At 37.0% G+C, this 8,975-nt stretch overlaps 2 pseudogenes; both read right to left on the reverse strand.

The window, feature by feature from the left end:
* Positions 1-926, reverse strand: LOC119903773 (annotated as a pseudogene).
* A 3,745-nt stretch (positions 927-4,671) lies between these two features.
* LOC119903775 lies at positions 4,672-5,591 on the reverse strand (annotated as a pseudogene).
* Positions 5,592-8,975: the final 3,384 nt, after the last annotated feature.

Here is an 8,975-nt window from a genome sequence, read left to right on the forward strand (position 1 = left end):
TTAGTTCACTTTGTGTTGACAGAACAACCTCTGGATTTGTTTAGAAATCTCTTTCATTTTAAATCCATAAATGATTGGATTAAATAGAGGATGATACAAAATCACTTGTAAAGTCAATACAAAACGTGCAGTTTTAGGAAAATCAGATTCCAGTTTTACGATAATGACATCATATGTAAACAAACAAGAAAAGTTGATCAGAACCAACAGGTGGGGTAAGCAGGTCTGTGCAGCTTTTATCCTGACCTCTCTACAACTTTGGTAGGTTATTATAAATATCCTTGTGTATGTAAAAAGTATGAAAAGCACAGGGAAAAGTGTATCATTTAACAAAACAATCACACCATACACAGATAGTGCAACTGAACTCACACAGTGGAGTTTGTAGGCTGTATTGTTGCAAAAGATTCCTTTCAAAGTAAAGCTACAGAGTTTAGCATTTGCACTAAGGGCTACTGGCACTGCAATCTGACAGGCAGGCAGAAGCCAGGCAAAAATGAGGAATATTCTGACAGTTGTATTTGTCATGATAGTCGATATTGCAGAGGTTTACATATAGACACATACCGGTCATAGGCCATGGCTGCCAACAGTAAGAATTCTGTACAATTTAACGAGTAATACAGAAAACACTGAAACAGACAGGCTGAATATGATATGACCTGTTTTTCAGATAAAAAGTCAATCAAAAGCTTTGGGTAGATAGCAGTGCTGAAAAGAAGAGAGTTCAGTAACAAAGCTGCAATGAAAATGTACATCGGCTCGTGGAGGTTTTGGTGAATCACGATGAGGCACACAATGGTTAAATTGCAGCAGAGTATAAGAATATATACTATGAACATAATGACAAAATAAAGAAATCTGTATTTGTGAACATCCACATGCCCATCAAGGGTTATAAATGTTTCATTTAATTCTTCATCCATTCAGATTCTCAAAAAGCTAATGTAAATGTATATAACAGACTAATTACAGGAACAGGCATTAATGAATACAAACAAACAAGAGTCCAACCCGATCATGACAGACAATCTGTTATAGATTGTTACCTGCACTGTGTGTGTCCTTCAGAATTCAGAAAGTAAACTGTTCTGCTCTGGATTGTTTTTATCAGATTTCTTCACCCTCCACGGATCTCATTAAACTCTCTACCAAGAACAAACATGTAACCAACTTCATCAAGCTCTGGAGGCCTGTAGGCAGGAGCGCCTGCTAGGGCAATGTTGGAATTTGATGTTTCTGGGGATCATGAACTACAAGGTGCCCAAATTACTGTATCTCTTGCCATGGAGGCCAAAATTTATACCAGTATATTTTTTTGGTATAAATTTTGATGAACAGGACACCAACATTCTGGACATTGCTCGCTCAGGCTGGAGGATGAACCCTACGGACTTTGTGATCCTCTGTACACCCCTACTGACCCCCCATTGATGTTTACATTATTGATTTTTACATTTGAATTTTCCCAAGAGGATGAATTGCAAATTGGATCCCAGGCTTTTATTTAGCCCTTTCCTGATATCAGATAGAATTGTCAACTCATTCAGTCTGACATTGCCTCCACTCCACCAATTTTTGTGGGCAAAGGTTTCCCCTAACAAATCACAAGGGACCAACGTTAATCTTATGTAATTAATATCCACCAAGCGCCAAATGCAGGTAGATTTTCCGTTTGGCGGCTAAATGTTAGAAGGCTACCCACCACATTGGCGGGTAAATGTATTCGGTACAATCGCCATATAATAGCTTTTTGAGCAGATCAGAGTTGTTTTTTGTTGTGTGTCGCACTTAAACAGGTCCCTGCTGTACCAAGGGATACAAAAATCATGTATCTCTCTCCCGGTATCTTCCCATTAAAATATTTCCACATAAATCTCCCATTTATTTATACCTGCTGTTTGCTACGTTCCACTCCGATAAAGCCGGTGGCAGCATGTACCAGCCCACCTTACCACATATCCCCACGAACACACATTCACTTCTTAGGCTATATTTGTTTACAATGGTGAAATGATATAAGCAGTAGGCCTACTCTGCGTGTGATGAAAGACTTTGGTCACGAGAACAAGACGAGAAGATATTTTAACACTATTTTGAGTATTCAATGATAAAATGTGTGAGTGGGGGGTCTCTGGGTCCTCCCCCTGGAGATTTTGAGCATTAAACACTTAATTACCTGCATTCTGGAGACATTTTCTGCACCAATTTATGGAGTAAATGTCTTTATTTATATGAATGGCAGCACAAGATTCAGCAGGTGACAATTCAAAATATAACAATAAAACCGGAATATAATGTATTAAAATCAGTAACTTTTTTTTTGTTGCTTAAGTAATTTTCTTGGACAATGCACATTTGTTTCTTCTATATTTAAATTGCAAAAATGTTTTCTCACACACTGCTCTCAACATTGGAATACACATGAATAAATCACTCACTAGCCTACTTAATTCTGCTCTGGCCGTGGGTGTGCGGAGGAGGCTTGTTAATGAGGAAGCCAATCGAAAACCGAAACCAACATTGTACCCAGTTGCACCTGCACCAAAGTGTTCACTGTTGATTTACATGGTCCATGCTGGTGAAATATTCACCGTCTGAGTCTTATAACGTAATGGATGATCATTTCTCTTAATGTTTCTCTGCAAAATACTTCAATGGGTCTGCAAATATTTTGGCCGGCCCTTAACGTACCTCAACGGCCGCACAAGTAAAGCTGATGTGTGGGAAACACTGATATTAACATCAACATGACCGGCCCACCCCGAATCAAATAGTCCGGCCCATCTGGCGTATGCCAGGTGGCCAATCCGCCCCTAGCTTGGTAACAGTGAAGAGAAGAAAAGGGAAGTCAACGGCACCGCAAATAAAGCAAGAACAAGAAGAAAAGCAGCGTGACAGATGAAGTTTTTGCTAAACAGAGTATTTCACATGCAGTTGCCCCGAAAGTAGATCCGTGCGAACCAAAAAATGATTTACAATGTGAGACCAAAAACTACAACTTAGTTATTTTTGTGCATGAATGGTTAGGATTTTTTTGTTTAGCATTGATAAATTCCAGATCAATGTAGACTGTTTTTCTTGCATAAAGATTTAATACATCAAAACGACCTAGAATTAATATTAAGCCTATAGTAGTGATATACTTTATATGAAAGTTTAATGGAGGGGCATAAAAAAATCATTAATGAGGAGGTTTAAGTTGAATGATAAAGCACGATTAGGAGTGACCAGTGATGAGAATTAAGTTGAATGATTAAGAAGCATCTAGTAAGTTTATAAAACAATTTACTGTTATGTCTTAATAAATAAATTTTGCTTCAAATTTTGATCTGGCAGCTTCATTAAGTTTGTAATTGAGATAATACCTCATTATCTCAATTAAAAGTACTGAAACAAATGTTTACATTACATAAAAAGGCATGTTATTATTTTCATCTACCAGTCCAAAAAAGTTGATTTCCACCCCTGGCTGTAGACGCTTACATATTCCTTCTGGCTCAGCAGCAGTCAGTTACTATTTTTCAGCGTGCAATACATGTTAAGATGTGCTGTATACATCCTACATTCATTCACTTGCACAATCAAGTTCACTCTGTGGGTTCATTAATTTTGCATGCAAAATAAAACGTAAAGAAATTTGGCTCACAAACAGTCCAGCAAACCAAAATTACTATAATTTCAAAAAATGAATCTAAAATACAAAGAAAATTGATTTGTATTAAAAGTAAATTTGGTCTGCATTTCTAATTTTTGGTTTCTTTTGGTCTTTATTGGTGTCATTTTTTAAATCCCTCCATTTTGTTGTGTGTTGTACTTTTTGTGTTTTGATGGTTGTAAAGATGTGTTTGCTGTAGCTGTTTGAGGATGCTTTTACATTGTGATTTTGTCTCGTTTAATGTGAACAAAATAAATTACAAAGCATCAATTGTAAAATATATTGCTACATTTCTTTTTTATGCCTTTAATTGAGAGTAATAAATCGCAGTTCATGGTTGGTGCCCTAAAGCCTAAGGCCACTTTCTTTAATTCTCTGACCAGCATAATCACATTTGCCAGAGCAGCTTCATTGATTTTGGATGAAAAAACACAAGGTCTGCCAGAACATGGATACCGTAGAAATCTAATAAAACCTGAGAAAAATCTACAATAGAAAACATACTTGATTTAATTAGGTAACAGTTATTTTACAGACATTTAAAAGTGAACTCAGTATTTACAATATGATTTATTTACTATTCATTTAGGATTTAATAAAGAGCTGTGCTTTTAATAAAATGTAGGCAGACATAAGCCCAATTTCTTTACCATTCTAACTCCCCACTTTGAACTGAAGCACCAGAAGCTGTAACACCACCAAAGAAAAAAGAAAACTAAATTTACTTAGTCAACATAGGGACAATGGCACTAATATGCATGTTGTTTTGAATGTTTGCTTTTTAGTAAAGAAAAATTAAAAGTGTGATTATTAAACAGAATAAAATGTGTTGGATATTTTGGAAAAACTGCAGCAAATGTACGAGTAATTACATTGTTTAAGCTGGCCCTCCTCTTTATTGGGCTTTAGGCATAAATAAATCCCTGCAATATATCCCTTAGACGAATCAGACATCACCTCACATCTCTTCATTAATTATACAGTAAATAGGACTTTAAATCAGTTTTATTGCATCAGTTCACTTTGATCTGACTGAACAACCTTTTGAGGTGTTTAGAAATTTCCTTCATTTTTAGTCCATACATGAGCGGATTAAAGAGAGGGTGATACATTATCATTTGCAAAGTCATTACAAAACGTACAGTTGGAAAATCAGATTCGACTCTAATTATAACAATATCATATGTCAGCAAAAAAGAATAGTTCATTAAAACCAACAGGTGGGGTAAACAGGTCTGTGCAGCTTTCTTTCTGACTTCTCTACAACTCCGATAGGTAATTATAAGTATCTTTGTGTAAGTAAAAAGGATGAAGACCATTGGAAAAAGTGTAACATTCAATAGAACAACTACACCATATATAGATAATGCTCTTGAATTGACACAGTAAAGATGGTTAACTGAATTGTTACAATATATACCTTTTAAAGTAAAGCTACAGAGTTTGTTTTTAATGTTTAGTACAACTGGCACTGCAACGTGAGAAGCAGGCAGAATCCAGGCTAAAACCAGCAAAAGACTGACAGTTGTTTTTGTCATGATAGTTGGATATTGCAGAGGTTTACATATAGACACATACCGGTCATAGGCCATGGCTGCCAACAGTAAGAATTCTGAACCGTTTAAAGAGTAATACAGAAAACACTGAAACAGACAGTCTGAATATGATATGACCTGTTTTTCTGATAAAAAGTCAATCAAAAGCTTTGGGTAGATATTAGTGCTGTAAAGAACAGAGTTGAGTAACAGAGCTGCAATGAAAATGTACATCGGCTCGTGGAGGTTTTGGTGAATCACGATGAGGCACACAATGGTTAAATTGCAGCAGAGTATAAGAATATATACTATGAACATAATGACAAAATAAAGAAATCTGTATTTGTGCACCTCCACATGCCCATCAAGGGTTATAATGTTGCATTTAAATCATCCATTCCGATTATAAAAATGTAAATGTAAGTGTATAAAACAGATATTTACATTAACAAGCATTAATAAACATACATTTAAACAAAAGTCTAACCTGATCATTACATATAACCTGTTATAGATTATTTGATTAACAGTTACCTGCACTTAGTGTGTGCTGAACTTCAGAATCAGAAAGTGAACTGGCTCCATGGCTTGTTTTTATCAGATTTTTCTACCCTCAATGGATCTCATTAAACTCTCCACCAAGAACTACTAACATATAAACAACTTTGTCAAGCTCTGGAGGCCTGGAGGCAGGAGCACTATATGGGCTTATGGTGTTTTATGTTTTTGGGGACTCAGAGCTGGAAAAATGCCCTTTGACATGCCAGGGATTATAGGATATCTCATGACCCTAAATGATCTGTTGCAATACAGGCCAGAATGTGTACTAGTACATTTTACTGTGCACCTTCCATGAACAGGAAACCAACTTTATGGACATTGTTCACTCAGGAGAGAGAATGAATACTAGTGACTTGATGATCTTCTGACTGTTACTCTATTGCCACCATGAGGGTTACATTATAATTTTTTGTTGAAATATCTCAACAACTATTCAGTGGGTTGCCATGAAATTTAGAGGGGAGGAGATTTGATTTTCCCTAACCAATCACTAGAGACCAATACATCTGCCTGAATCTAGCGTAATTTTAAATTGACACTGATGCGTAGCCATGGCGATATACTAGTTTTGCCAGGTTTTAATAGTATTTAGTTTTATTCCATTTGGAACAGGCTTGATAGCAGCGCGTATTGTCTTTAGAGGTCAGCTTGATAGCAGCGTGACAATGGCGTTAGTCCAGATTGTGGAGCTAGTGTGTGGCTAATCACCAGACTTCATGTGACGCTCTTTGGATCGCTCGCTATTTCAGCTGAGAAACCACTGTCAACTTGGTGGTGTGGGCAGATTCAAAGGTCTGGCCCAAGGCAAATCCACCACCATCATCATGCCAACATCTCAGCATGTCCTATCTTTTGTGCTGGATGAACAATTTGTAAATCTATTGCCATTGGCCTCAGCTGTACTTTAAGTTAAATAGTAATTAGCTAAAACTGGGTTGGACTTTCTGGCACAGTACTAAAATGGTTTGAATCCTACTTAAAGGACAGGGACTACTTTGTGTCTATAGGTAATCACACATCTGAGCTGACAAAAATGACATGTGGAGTTCCCCAAGGCTCCATTCTGGGACCTCTTTTGTTTAACATTTACATGCTTCCACTGGCTCAGATTATGAAAAACAACAAAATATGTTACCATAATTATGCAGATGACACACAGATTTACATTTACTGTATTGAGCAGGTCAACGGCTGGATGTGCCAGAATTTTCTTCAATTGAACAAAGATAAAACTGAAGTCATTGTTTTTGGAGCCAGGGAGAAACTTCAATCTGTAATGTTAAGAACCACAAATCAAGCCAGAAGTCTTGGTGTAGTCGTGGACTCAGACCTGAATTTGTGGAGCCATATTAACACAATTACAAAGTCAGCCTACTATCACCTGAATAATATATCAAGGATTAAAGGACTTATATGTCAAAATATTTGCAGACCCATTGAAGTATTTTGCAGAGAAATGATCATCCATTACGTTATAAGACTCAGACGGTGAATATTTCACCAGCATGGACCATGTAAATCAACAGTGAACACTTTGGTGCAGGTGCAACTGGGTCCTTATTATGTATCAGCAAGACCTGGAAAAACTTATCCATGCATTTATCTTCAGTCGACTGGACTACTGTAACAGTGTCCTTACAGGGCTCCCTAAGAAATCCATCAGACAGCTGCAGCTGATTCAGAACGCTGCTGCTCGAGTCCTCACTAAGACCAAAAAGGTGGATCACATCACTCCAGTTCTGAGGTCTTTACATTGGCTTCCTGTCTGTCAGAGAATTGACTTCAAAATCCTGCTGTTAGTTTATAAAGCACTAAATGGTTTAGGGCCAAAATACATTTCTGATCTTCTGCTTCGTTACGAACCATCCAGACCTCTCAGGTCGTCTGGGGCAGGTTTGCTTTCTGTCCCCAGAGTCAAAACTAAACAAGGAGAAGCAGCGTTCAGTTTTTATGCTCCATATATTTGGAACAAACTCCCAGATAACTGCAGGTCTGCTGAAACTGTCAGTTCTTTTAAATTAAGACTGAAGACTTTTCTTTTTACCACTGCTTTTAATTAAATATCTACACAGTGAGAAATGAGTGTGTAATTGAGTTAAGAGATAATGGGAGTGAGACTGAACAGAGTGAAGGACGTGGTCTTAAATCTTGTGCCTGAGTGATTTGCAGGACTCTCAGGTTTTTTAAAAACTTGTAGTAAATTTTAATAAAGTCACTGACATGCAATAAAAACATATTTAGACATGCTGTATACATCCTACATTGATTCACTTTAAGTGTTTCAGCTGCAAAATCATGTTGATTGGATGGGTTCATAAGGGATACATTTTAATTAAAGCACAAAGAAATATGGCTCACAACCCATCCAGCAATACTAGAAACCTAGAATTACTAAAATTTCAAAATATGGCAAAGAGCTACAATGTGAAATGCAAAGAAATGTGATTTGTATTTAAAGTATATTTCATTTGCATTACTTATTTTTGGTTTTATTCATTCTTGATTGGTGTAATTGTCTCCATTTTGTTATGATGGTGCATAGATAAGATGCTTGCCTTTGGTGTGGGAGACGTGGGTTCGATTCCCGCTGTGACCCATTCACCATTGTGTCCCTGAGCAAGACACTTAACCCCTCATTGCTCCAGAGGCGTGCGACCTCTGACATGTATAGCAATTGTAAGTCGCTTCGGATAAAAGCGTCAGCTAAAATATTTCGCTGTGAAGAAGTTAACAAATAATCTTCCAACAAACAGTTGTCTTTGTGCTTTTTATTAAGAGTAACAGAGTAAGTTATTTCAGCTGAAAGGACAGAGCACTGTACACCAAAGTGTATTCAGTGAGTCTTACAGGAAACAGAACACAGAATATTTATTGCTACAACATAGATAGGGAGTAAAAGGGAGGAACATCAGTAACCTTAAGCAAAACTCTTTCTCAGCCTGCCGTCTAAGTGTGGAAGTAACAGCAACTCATTCATTATGAGAATAGAATCGTCCTTATGCACTATGCAGCAAAGCTAATCTCACACATATATAGAAATGAGTTGTTCCAAGGACACTGGTGCATTTCAGTTGAGATGCACTTCTACTAAGTAAAAGATTACAGAGTATCATAACAGCTCTCATGATGTTACAAGTACATATAAGGTAGTTTTGCTTTTAGAGTTGTAAATCTGTGTTTGCTCTAGCTGTATAAGGGCTGGAGGAATTGGAAGCTTGTGC

This window comes from Micropterus salmoides, unplaced genomic scaffold (assembly GCF_014851395.1).
Source record: "Micropterus salmoides isolate LMB-PRFRI ecotype aquatic unplaced genomic scaffold, ASM1485139v1 Ms_hic_scaffold_15, whole genome shotgun sequence".
NCBI lineage: Eukaryota > Metazoa > Chordata > Actinopteri > Centrarchiformes > Centrarchidae > Micropterus > Micropterus salmoides.